The sequence below is a fragment of the Macrobrachium rosenbergii genome, chromosome 28 (assembly GCF_040412425.1).
Source record: "Macrobrachium rosenbergii isolate ZJJX-2024 chromosome 28, ASM4041242v1, whole genome shotgun sequence".
NCBI classification, from domain to species: domain Eukaryota; kingdom Metazoa; phylum Arthropoda; class Malacostraca; order Decapoda; family Palaemonidae; genus Macrobrachium; species Macrobrachium rosenbergii.
This window is the reverse complement of record NC_089768.1, coordinates 27,855,994-27,870,000: the sequence shown is the minus strand read 5'-3', so window position 1 is coordinate 27,870,000 and position 14,007 is coordinate 27,855,994. Positions and strand designations below refer to the sequence as shown.

At 34.8% G+C, this 14,007-nt stretch overlaps 1 long non-coding RNA gene across 1 annotated transcript in view; it reads right to left on the bottom strand.

Annotated features, from left to right (window-relative positions):
- The window catches only part of LOC136854166 (uncharacterized), a 752,981-nt gene extending 742,289 nt beyond the window's left edge, over window positions 1–10,692 (bottom strand). Inside the window, exon 1 of the long non-coding RNA XR_010857656.1 lies at window positions 10,636–10,692. This is a non-coding gene — a long non-coding RNA (uncharacterized lncRNA). The remainder of the gene's footprint in view (window positions 1–10,635) is intronic.
- Between the last annotated feature and the right edge of the window lie 3,315 nt (window positions 10,693–14,007).

Sequence of the window (14,007 nt, the reverse complement as noted above, 5' to 3'; positions counted from 1 at the left end):
ATATATATATATATATATATATATATACATACATATATATATGTATATGTATATATGTAAGTATGTATGTATATTATAAATATATATATATATATGTATAATATTTATAATATACATACATACACACATAATATGTATGTATATATATATATATATATATATATATATATATATATATATATATATATATATATATATGTATATATATGAAGAATTGAACGTAATTTATAGAAAATTATTCGATACACATCTTTCCCAAGCCATCTGGTGCGTCACTGCTATGATGTTCACTTACCAATTTAATACATTCGACACAGAAAAACTACTGATTGTACTAGTCATCACCCACTTCCCCTGTATGACCAAAAAAAAAAAAAAAAAAAAAAACCCCCTTCAAATTTTACACGAAGGGATTGAACCCATCCTATTGCATCTGGGTATTATTCATAGCTATTGGCTGATTCCTATTGCTGTAGTGTACCCATACCGTCAAAAATGACAGTACTATCCCAAAGTTCAAGTCAAGTTACCTTCATTCCGCAATCTTTTACAGAAACCAGAGAGGATGAACCCGGGCTGGACGTCGGCAAGCCTAGATGTGAAAAGATAATGATTATTATTACTATATAATATAATATCAACCCGGTCAGTCGCAACTGATTGTAAGCATGATCCTTGAGGATAAAAGACCTCCACAGTCAGTTTTATGCAACAAATATGTATAATATTATGTTCCTTTGCATCAACATTCTTACAATTATTTTCTAGATAATTACTTATTATTACCATCTCTATACCATATATAATACACTTACTATTGATTTTTCTTCAATATATCTGTCCATTCCCCTCCGTGAGATATATACAAACTAAATAACATTTTGTCACCGGGTAAGTATTTACCTGTTATTTACCGTTAAAAATATTACTATATCCCTCTTTCTTAAAAAAGTTACTTTATGTTAAAAACTGCCACGTTCTTTGTTAATAAATCTGTGTCCTTTTTTTCATGTTAAACTTTGCATACGTTCACTTTAGGCTAATTATAGCAATGCATTAAATTCCCTTTGTGCTGCGTGGGGTTTACTTACATATATACCATTCTTTTCAAATTTGTGCGTTTGTATATTTCTACTTACGCTAAATTTAATAACGAATGTCATTTATTTATAAGCACTTGTATATTTTTCTGTTTAATGCTGTTGCATTTAAATATTCAGCCGGAAATTTTCTTTGTTGTTTATTGTACTACACATGTTTCGCTCAACTTTGCCAAGAACATCCCCTTTTTTCATTAAATGTATCTGTACATTCCCTTTGTTCTTGCTCTTCTGCGCATAATATATTTACATTATCCTTTTTTTGTCCGTATCCTATTAACATACAATTACTTTCCCTGCTCAGTACATTTATATATCCTTTTGAGCTCTGTATAATAAATTAATCACTTGTCTGTGTTTTACATGTCAAAAGCTCGCTGGCTCACTTACAACGAATGTAACAAAACCACATGTCAGAGGATTTCTGAACATGCTTTTGCTGACGGTTTCGAAACACCCCGTCTTCCGTCCCAAATAATTTGTACCATTTCAGTCAAACGAAATTCACAAAACGTTTGCCTTTTCACAATATTGAATACTGCGTTGTGGAAAGTACCTGGGTCGTGGCGTGGCAGAACAATAAAAGAATGAGTTGGTAGGAACAATTACACCGGTTAAAGTTACTTTAAATGGAAGCGGTCTTGGAAATTTTCTCCATAACATGAAAATATGGAATTATGGTAAGTGCCTTAGCGTTACACATCAACAGAGTTGCACTACAATTATACAAATTAAAATAGCAAATACAAAATTTAGTTTAAAAATGAAGCAAAAAAATGCAAATGAAATCTCTTGATACAAGATATACATTCTACATCACTGAATAATCATCCACACTCTGGTATTTACACAAATTCTACTATATTATTTTGTACACTGCATGTTTATACTATGTTTTAATACTTCATAGCATTCATGTATTCTTTATCTAATCCATTTTCAGGGATTATTTCGTCATTCTTAAGAATTACATTCAAGAATTCCTCCTAATCAAGGATATATTTAATGCAAATGAACTCATGTTGTATTAACTTTATTTCTCTTTGCAGTGAAAATGACAACAAATCACCTATTTTCTACCTTTGGGATTTCTCTTTGTTTTCAATACAATAATATATCTGGTGCTTCCTCTATTATATATCTTTTTGTTTCCAATTGAATTATATATATTTTCAAACTAAACATACCAACAACATATTTGCGGACTTAAAAATTTTGACGGATCGTGATAAAATATCCGCATATTTCCATTTCGCTAAATAGTTTTGCACAAATATTCCTCGTACAAATGAAACACAATATTATCCCATTTGCACTAAATAAATACTCCATTCGTCTCTTTTTTTTTCTTTTTTTTTTTTTGCTGACCGTATTTGCAGACTGTTTTGTTTCACAGTAAATACGTTCATAATTTGCTCCGGTCTTCCCTCATTAACATACCCCCTTTCATTGGCGTTCAATATATTTGCATATCATCAGCGTACAGTTGATTGTACAATGATGTACAGTGTGCCTCCATGTCACTACGATTTACTTTCTGTTTAAATTCAAAATAATATATAAAAATAAACTGCATTTTTATCGTGGCCTCAGTTAAAAGGTTCATGAATGCATTCGCTCTTACACCATTATTAGTGTGATAATCACCTTTGTGAAACACTGATAAATGACAGCAGCTGATGTCACCAAAGCCTTACTCTTTCCCTTGTCTCCTTGAAATAGGTCAAAGTGAAATCATCATTTGTGTGAAGACGATACACAAAACCTCAATCTTGTGTGTGTGTGTGTGTGTGTGTGTGTGTGTGTATGCGTGTGTGTGGCGTGCCAGCGCGCGCGTGTGGAAGGTAGATGGTGGGGGGTGGGGTGGAAGCAGCTATTTCCGGGCAGTAGTTGGTCCGACCAACAGGGTGACTAAAGAAGAACTATTACTTGGGTCCACTAAAAAAAAAAACATCAAGTTGCAAGGAGCTCAAAATGATATAATCCTTTCTTTTAATGACCATTCTAGTGTTTTGTGTGTGTGTGTGTGTGTGTGTGTGTATTTGACTTCTCCTTGAATATAATAATGGTATGATTAAAAAAAAAAAAGCGCATATTCGAAAACCGATTTTGAAGGAAAAGAAAGAGAAGTCATAAAAAAATAAATGTGATTACGGAATTATCAGACTCATCTTATTATTGCCTTTTCCCTATTATGCAATCTCAATTTCTCTCCACCATAAAGAATACTGGACAGTATCACAGAATCGAGAACCTTTATATTTTCGGGGAACTAGTTAATCGCCTTTTTTTTTTTTTTTTTTTTTGAAAAAGAGAAAAGCGACAATGGCCGTCACAGTGGGTGGCATTTGATTTCCTGGCTTGGGCCATCCTCAAGGGGATCCTCTGACTTCATTGCTTTTATAATGCAAAGGCCGATGGGACTGGCAACCCAGCGCCTTTCTCCTGTCCTGACCTAATGAAAATGAGAGGCCAAAAAAATCGGGATTAATCCCAAAGAACACATCAGCCCAGATTCTTTAGAGATGGAGGATTATGGGAATCAGGGTAACCTGATGTAGGGATTATGGGTTCCTCACCGGAGTAAATCATCTGGCGTCTTTCACATCGGAAGCCTCAAAATAATAAGCCATCATCACTTTTGAAACGCCATCAACTGCATAGGCAAACTGTAACTTAATGCTTAGTCTCCTTCCGGTATACTGTAACTTGATACCTACTGTCTTCCGAAGCCGAGAAATGGTATGTAGCCATAACTTTTACCTAATAAAACCGAAGAGTAAAAGAAGATTTTCGTATGTGAAGTCAAAATTTTCATATTACTAAAAAAAAAAAAAATAATAATAAACTTATGGATTGAAAAACCAACGTACTCAATTAAAGGTTTACTCCACTTTTACATAATCGAGGAAGGGTCCTGCTAAGTCGGGAGAAAAATATAATCGATTATTAAATAACGAGCTTGATGGGGCGCGCCACGCTGCGCTGGAACCCGGTCTCCCCTACCCTCCTGATCCCCAACCATCCCCGCCCCCACCTGGGGCGGACAAACAAGAAAGATCCACTCGGATTTTATTATTGTAGATGCTTAGTAACATCACCACAAAATCTAAATGTACTCCTTGATAATTCAATACATAAAAGTTTAAAAAATAAAAAATAAAATAAAATATAAAAATTAAAATAAAATAAAAATAATATAAAATAAAGACGTTATGTGTTTGCTTATAACTAATGAATATAAAAACTGAGCGCCTGTAAATACATACGGATTGTATTCATAAACAAGATAGTTTGATGAATAACCCAAGGCCTGTGTTGCGGTCAGGCTTCTGGGTCTGAGAGAAAGTAAGAGTATTTGGCTGTTGTTGTTAAGGATGAATTCATAACAAAAACATATTCGAGTTACTTTTCTGCGCCACGTCCAAAGTACAGACCCCTGTGTCTTATTTTCTGTGATCCCGGTAATATGAATTTGTCCAGACAGAGAGACTTTGCAATTTTTCACTTATGCAGTTAGTTCTATGAAACCACGCCATTAATATTTTTCCTGATGCAGAAGCAATTTCAGCAGCATTTTCCTCATACCAAACAATTATCAATATCATTTTCCTCTTAAGTTCATCATAGGGAACCAAAAGCCAAATTTGAAATTGCCCTGTACCTCTGATTAAGGTCACTTCAACGTCACTTCTGAAACAAAGATCCGAAAGGGTACGATTTACCTGAATTGTAAGATAACGCCATGACAGACGACAACGTTCGCAGCCAAAGAGTTAACAACTTCGAAATGGACATGTCTGCAACAGCAAGCATCCCGAGTGACACGAACGATATAGATTTTAAGCAAATAATCATCGCCTCTGAAGCAATCGAACCAGGCTGGTGGCATGGCCATGTTATTGCTCTTTAACTCTTATTGTAAGTTAGTTTATGGGCTAATTTCAGGAAAATAATGAAGGGTCGTAAAGTAAATGCCAATTAAAAGCATCTAAAGTCGAATATAAAAATACTAAGTAAATAATAAAAGTAAGAGGTTTATTGCCCCTCATACTCCAGCAACCATGAAATGGCTAATTAAAAGTGGTTACGAGTCTACAAGGCTCCATATCGCGCTGAAAGTTCAGCTGCTAGCGTCTTGCATTCCGTTCTTTTGATCAAAATAGACTCTGTTCCCCTTGGGCGTAACGTGACTAATTTACTTCTCACTTTCGTATCATGAGCAATGCATAATGCACAGTCAGGCGGAGTTCCACCCCATCAATGTAGTTGTTTGATGGCGTACTATATTATACAGGCGCGCGCAAGTTAAAGTTACTTGATTTTTAAATGCATATGACCGTGACAGGCATGGATGACCAAATCAAACATGGCCAACGCAGAAAGAACGATAATGGAATCGGATACCGGGCCTCTAGGATGAGTGAAGTAAGGAAGTTTGGTCCACGAACTCGAAAGTGAAACTGTGTGACCGTTGTTTTCGTGACTGCCACACAAACTGTAGACTTATAAATAAGTCATACAACAACTTCATTTCTGAAGGCACATCCGCAGGACGAGCTATCCTCGAATGATGATTATCAGACTGAAGAGCTTTTGACAACAACACTCTTTATCAAACATCTGAACAGGCACACTTTTGTTTTAATAGCTAAGAATCAGCATTCATAAGAAAACTTCCAAGTTGCTAAACCATTTCTCACTACTCCAGAAGTTGAGTAAGTCAGGAAGGCACCTTAATCCGTAGAGTGTATATATGTACTATATGTATATAATATATACATACATATATATACATATATATATATATATAATATAACATGTAAATAGTATATATTTATAATATATAACATAAATATATATACATATATATAATATATATATATATATATATATATATATATATATATATATATACATATATATATATATATAATATACTGTATATTTATATATCATATATATACATCTATACATAGTGTAGTAATTCAAACGTAACATACTTATGTGTAAGTGCATAACAGCGCATGCATTTTCATTCGTATAACCTGAGTTCTTTTGACCGAAATCAATGTGTAGACCCTTCAATTAAAGTCTATTAAAATCTTCTTTTCGTGTTTGAGTGCAATAGAAACACACAAAGAAAAGAGGTAGAAGACATAGGAAACTCTCCAAACTCTCATTGTTTATCATTAAAGGAAACAAGTAAAAAATGCGCCGAAGTTTCTTCGGCGCAATAGTTTTCTGTACAGCCGCTACAGCGTATAATCAAGGCCACCGAAAATAGATCTATCTTTCGGTGGTCTCGGTATAATGCTGTATGAGCTGCGGCCCATGAAACTTTGACCAAAGCCCGGTGGTGGTCTATCCCATATCGTTGCCAGAAGCACGATTATGGCTAACTTTAACCTTAAATAAAATAAAAACTACTGAGGCTAGAGGGCTGCAATTTGGTATGTTTGATGATTGGAGGGTGGATGATCAACATACCAATTTGCAGCCATCTAGCCTCATAAGTTTTTATAAGATCTGGGGACGGACAGAAAAAGTGCGGACGGCACAACAGTTTCCTATTACAGAAAACTAAAAAAGGGGCTTAGGTTTGTTGACTAAAGACAACTGAAACTGTTATGTGTCTGTTAGACCTACGTTATTGTACTGTACATAACAGCAGTCATACAAAGAAGTGCACATTTATGCATATAGTCCAACTTCTCATATGCGACCGAGCCTCAAACGAAATTTCAGAAAATGAAAAAAGAAAAGAAGAAGAAGAAGAAGAAGAAGAAGAAGAAGAAGAAGAAGAAGAAGAGAGAGAGAGAGAGAGAGAGAGAGAGAGAGAGAGAGAGAGAAGAAGAAGAAGGAGAGAGAGAGAGAGAGAGAGAGAGAGAGAGAGAGAGAGAGAGAGAGAGAAAACTCTAGATATCGCCCGGCCCCAAACGAGAGGGAGATAAAACCTGCATTGAGAAGCTGACCCCTTCCTATAAATAGCGCTGGACAGCGGTGTTCTTCAATTATTCCGAGGGCCGCTGCGCATTATCATAATCTACGCGATCCAGTAGATTGTTCAAAAGCCCCCATTCTCTCTCTCTCTCTCTCTCTCTCTCTCTCTCTCTCTCTCTCTCCCTCCCTCCTAGGCCCTGCCGGCACCCCCTTTACAAATGACACTTCTATTAACACACCTAAAGCCCCAAATGACCCTGAAACTCATTTACATTTTCATGGCAATAATCTCGCGGCTAAACACACCTCACTTTAATTAATGAGGGCGCAAGTAATATTTTCTTCATACGTCATTTACATAACTAAGGATTATTATCTTCCGGGAATATTTATTAATGTGGACCGATAAGCTTTAAGGTTTAGCGTCCGTTGTCGATCGTCTCTACCTATATTGCTTGCACAAGCTTCAGCAATAAAAAGGGAGTTGTCATTTCCCATATGCAAGAGGATCTTTCGGCGAATAGCTTTGACAAATGACCGAATTGGTTTAAACATGTATCAAAAACTATATATATCTGTACATAGATACACACAAATAGTATATATACTTTAGAAATGTCCTTATATAATTTACAGCTCGATACACAAGCTCTCTCTCTCTCTCTCTCTCACGAGCACACAAACACACACACACACAGAAACAGGCGCCTGTATATGCATGTATGCATGAATATATTCCTCAATATCTGCTTAGATTTTTTCTGCTTTAGAAACGTCCTTATATAATTTATATAGCTCGATACACAAGCTCTCTCTCTCTCTCTCTCTCTCTCTCTCTCTCTCTCTCTCTCTCTCTCTCTCTCTCTCTCTCACAAGCACACATGCACAGAAGCAGACGCCTGTATATGCATGCATATATGTGTATATTCCTCACGATCTGGTTAGATTTTCTACCGCAAGCCTTGAATGCAAAGGGCAAACCCCTTCCTTCTTCCCTGGAGTGATCTGAACTCACTCACGGTTGAAAGGATGACGTTACCGTTAATCCATCGTTACAGAATGTTAGTTTAATAAAATTTAGATTTTCGCACTCACCATTAATTTAATTTGTGAAGAATTTTTTAAAATTTTATTCTGTCTAAAAAATACAGTTGTATTTTGTTTCTAAATAATCTCAGAGAGATATTTTGAGAGATAAACCATAATCAGTCACAATCGGACAATCACTCCCTATTCAAAGTATTATCCGCAATCTACATCGCTCGATGCTCTTTATAAATCAAGTATCTCCAAATTATCATTTAAAAACATATTTTTTTTCAAGCGAACCAATGAGGTTATTGGCCACCAGGCGTACATCTGGCAACTACAATAAACGCTCTCTCGGGATGAGCCCGTATCAGCTGTATCAGCCGTGGGCCCAGTTCAGCTGGATAACTCATTCCTTAATCTCTCAATAGCAGATACAAAAATGTATGAGAGCACACGTGTGTGTGTGTGTGTGTGTGTGTGTGTGATGGGTACAATCGTGGAAAAAAAAGCTAAATCAAAAGTTTTTCCTCGACACATAACAGTTTACACCTACATACACTCACACACACACACGTATATATATATATATATATATATATATATATATATATATATATATATATATATATATATATATATATATATATATATATATATATATATATACATGAACACATAAACATTCAGCACATAAACATTCACACACGAGCATATATATACATATATACATACATACATATATATATATATATATATATATATATATATATATATATATATATATATATATATATATATATATGTACATCCACCTATAACAAAGTTAGTTCCACAATGTGTTTCTCTTCCAATACTCAGCTACTAATTTAGGAGGATGATATCAGTCCAATGAACTACTCCAACCGAGGTGCAGTCATCTACAGTCCATTGACTGTCCTCTACCTAATTCACTGCTTACGTCAGAAGACACAAAATGGGTTTAAACCAAACGCGGCCATATCGCTCCGTCCGCGTCTCGAATTCGAGCCCGTGTTCTCTAGCCATTTATGCAAGCATCTTGACCGTCAAACCAGGAATATATATATATATATATATATATATATATATATATATATATATATATATATATATATGTGTGTGTGTGTGTGTGTGTGTGTGTGTGTGTGTGTATGTAAATATAAAAATATATACATTTTTTTATATATATATATATAACAACCTCTAAATTTCGATATTTTCTCAAACATTTTTTTGGATACGGTTATCACCACAACCTTGTATCCAAGTTGGAAACAAATGTAGACGACCTAACTTACTTAGTGGGATGCAAACCTAAATACAGTAATCTAAAACAGGTTAACATACCCAATCTGCGCTTCATTTATTTCCTAGCCAACTGAATCCAAGGCTGGTGGTGATGAACATATCCAAAAAGAGAGATGGATCGAGACATAACATAAAATATTCATATTTCTTTACATATATTGTCTACACCATGTAATCCCTACGCAACGTTCACAGAAAATAACTGCCAAATCAGCATCACTGGTTTCTCATACCAAAATTGGTGAAATTCGTCGGTAATCCGGGTTATGCTGGAAAGCTTGTCCCCAGAACCCATGAACTGCAAGTCAATGCACAGAATTCTATCTGCATAATGTCCTCCTTGTCTTCATTACGGGATGGTCATTGTATATGAGCATTTCCAACTACCAATGAATAACTTAAGGAAAAGATGTTTGTGGAGGAAATGTCACAGGCGCTGAGGACCTCACACTTGAGAGAGGAAGTAGTATTACTTCAGAGCACCACGCACATTGCCTTAGTTTTGACATGTTTGTGTTTGTATGCATTATATTTTTTATCTCGTTACTTTTATTATTTTTTTATTTTTTACGTACAGAATTTATAGTCAAAGCAGCTTGGCAAGTTAATGGCATTCTATACTCTTTCATTAAGAACAACTACTCGTGTTGAATGATAATAATAATAATAATAATAATAATAATAATAATAATAATAATAATAATAATAATAAAGTAGCATAAATTCTTAAATGGAGAAATCACACACACACACACACACACACACACACACACACACACACACATATATATATATATATATATATATATATATATATATATATATATATATATATATATATATATATATATATATATATTATTCACGAAACTGTGGATTTGTTTCTGTCCAATAATAATGGTATACTTAGTAACAGTAGTAGTGACAGTAGTAGTATTCTACTGCTGTGGAAATGCTAAATATATCTTTGCATAGTTGCCATAAACGATGCAATAAACACCAACCATACAGGAAATGTAACAGAAAATCTCCACGTGAAGTTTCTAATTCAACTTACGAGAAGAGAAGAACCCAGGTCTTTCGGTACATTGGTCACTGACAAATCACTCACAAAAACAGATGAATTACATTGAAGTATGTTTAACATTTGTATATATTTTAATCTAAAGTAATATCTTAAGCAGGAAAGCGCACACAATGAATAATCACATCATGAACAAAGGCAACTTTTTACCTTGCCTGTTTAGCAGCTGTTCTACATCGGCAATGCAATACTTGTAGTACTCACTGAAAAAAAAAAGAAAGTTAAGAGTAATATATAATCAAATTAATGTTGACAATTTGAGTAATACCAAAACTTGAAAAATGTAACCACTGCTAAATGATATATCCTACTTGAACTTAAATTTTTTTTTTTAAGTCCCTCTAGCTGGGAAAAAAATAAACAAAATTTCCGTTTTCTAAAAATCTGAAATGTAAATATATATTTTTAAGCACCTTGAATTTAAATATACATTTTTTTAAACACTTGAGAAAAAACACGTTCAAACTTTGATTTAAAACTATGTTCACAATCCAAAGATAAAAGAGTCCCTAACCACATTTACAACTTATTTGAGTCGCATTCTCCGCACTGTGAATGCACTTTGTGGACATGAATCATTTCTGTCAGGTTTAACTGTATTTTTTTACTCCTCAGGTGCTTCACGAATTGCTTCTCTATTCTCTTTGTAAAAGTGACAACGTCACCACAGAGTGAACTAACTTTTGTAAATACTGATAAACTTAATGAACAATACTGTACTTTCCCTAGAACTCAGAAAACCGGGTAGTGAGAAAAAAAAAGGTTACCGTAGACCGACAGTGAAACGAAATAAAAAAATTACACAACACATACCACCTAAAAAAAAAAAGGAAAGAAAGAAAAAGAAAGCATCCAGCCAATACTGTCTGAATCATTATCGGTGACGCCTTCCTGTAACATGTAATTTGATTGCTTCGTCGGCAAGTGAGCTTTTGACTACATCATCTGTGGATGCAGCTGTGGACGTGAGGGAAAAATGTACACAGCATGTACTTAATGCCGCGATAAATACCGCGGCGCTGAAAACAGGTGTAAGCTAACCAACTATCTCGATGCCGCATCGCACATGCTGACTTTTGTCTACGCTAGCGTAAACACCTGTGCGTTCGTGGCAGGTATCGGTCGGCGCTAACGTGTTAGTGGTCGCTTCAAGAGAGAGAGAGAGAGAGAGAGAGAGAGAGAGAGAGAGAGAGAGAGAGAGAGAAATAATTTCATTCTTATATCTTACTTATCTAGTAAAAAAAAAAAAAAAAAAAGAGTTTTTACAGTAAAATAATTTCATAATCAGAAATTTTCTCTCTTCTCTTGTAGTTTGTAGCGCTCTCTTCTGAAAATCTAACAAACACACACACAGGGTATATATATATATATATATATATATATATATATATATATATATATATATATATATATATATATATATATATATACACATACATACATACATACATACATATATATACACACAATATATATATATACATATATATTAGCTTAAAAATTAAAATACATGTCTGTGTGTGTATGAATACATATACTGTACGTGTGTGCAAAAAAATATAATTATGTATGAAAGTGAATAAAATTTATATGCACCAGATTTATATATATATATATATATATATATATATATATATATATATATATATATATATATATATATATATATATATATATATATATCACACACAACACCATGTTTAGCTAACAGGTGCACGCAATTCTCTCACTCTGAAAGAGAAAAATCCTTATCCAGATTTTTACTCCGTCAGTGAAGTTCTCCTTCGGTTATCGAAGATAAGACCTCCAACAAAAATCCTTCCCCCGGTGCATTATTATTATTATTATTATTATTATTCAGAAGATGAACCCTATTCACATGGAACAAGTACACAGGGGCCACTGACTTGGAATTCAACCTTCCAAAGAGTATGGTGTTCATCCGAAAGAAGTAACAGAAGGTAAAGGGAAATACAGAAGAGGATATCAGTTATCAGAAAAACAGATAAATGAACAAATTAATAAGTTAATGAATAAAAATGTTAAGTAAATTAAAATACAACGAGAATTGTATCGGAGTAGTAATGCATCGCATCTTCACTTGAACTTCTGAAGTTCCTACTGCACGACTTTCTCTGGGAGACTGTTCCACAGTCCAACGGTGTGAGGGATAAAGGGCCTCTGGAACTGAGGAGTTCGACAGCGAGGCACGTTTGCCGCACACTGGTGCTGCCGTTCAGCGAATCTGGTTATTCTCGGTAGAGAAAGGGGATCGGGGATCAATTGGGAAATGTGAAAGATCTCCGCTGAAATGCAACTTATAAAAAAGTGACTAACAGGAGACCATCCGTCGATGGTCTAAGTTGTATCTGCTAATATTAGGAAACAGAAACCTACCTCCACGAACCACTCCATCTACAAGAGGTAAATCTCTGGCAGAAGCAGACATTCACACCTGAGAACTGCAATCTTGCAATCTTCTTTTTAATTATTAAATTTTTCCTGAAAATATAATGTGGAGACCGAGTAATGAACGATTTTCATTCAAGGCTAGGAAGAAATAGTCTTATACAAATTCTTAGTAATTCAAAATAAAAAAATGAATAAATATGACATTACGAAATCAATAATCATTAAGAGGTTATATAACCCCATCAGGCTATCAACTGCGTCACTGCCTGTGCGAGGCATTCGTTAAGTTACGTGCCCATAAAAAGTCCTCGTGCGCGCATGTGCACACAGAAAATTAAATCCGCTGATAATGTGAGCAATATTAACCAGCATTTTCCCATTCAGATCAACTGAGCCGTGCCAGTGTCTCTATGCTCGACGTTCTCGCCAAATTACTTGGAAATGACTTGCCCGATTTACATGAGAAGAGAAAAGTCAAAAAGCCAAATTCAGGTGTTAGCCCGTTTTGCGTCAGGCGGAGAACTTGCGCGAGACACGGAACGTTTAATTCGTTAATAAGAGAGCTATAATTCTCTCATGCCTTTTCACCTCCGTTACTAAAGTGTAGACATTTGTATCAATATTTGCAAAGAAGAAATAAAAATAAAAAACTCACAATTGGATGAAAACGGAAGAAAATCAAAGACAGGCACAAATATTCGTATATGATTAAAAGCAGATCAAACTTATTGAGAGAGAGAGAGCAACGGAGTACCAGATATTCGCGAGAGTCATTTTATTGTTCGTCGTGAAGAAAGGGCTCATCTTTTATGACAAAACAAACGATCCCAATGTCGCGTCATATAGGCAATAGTTTCGAATTTTAATCATTAAATCCCTATTAAAACAAGCGAACTTTCTTCCCCTGTTTGGTAAACTGCAATGAATTTTGATGTAATATGAAAATAAGAGTTCCCTCTCGCGCGCATAAATACGGCAGGATTAATCGCAGATTGGGGTCAATTGACTCGTGCATCCAAAAAAAGAACTTGACAACAACATTTCCAGAAAAACAATTACAAAGTTGCTGATAAGAACAACAAATAATTGCTCGTCAATACTCAACGTTTG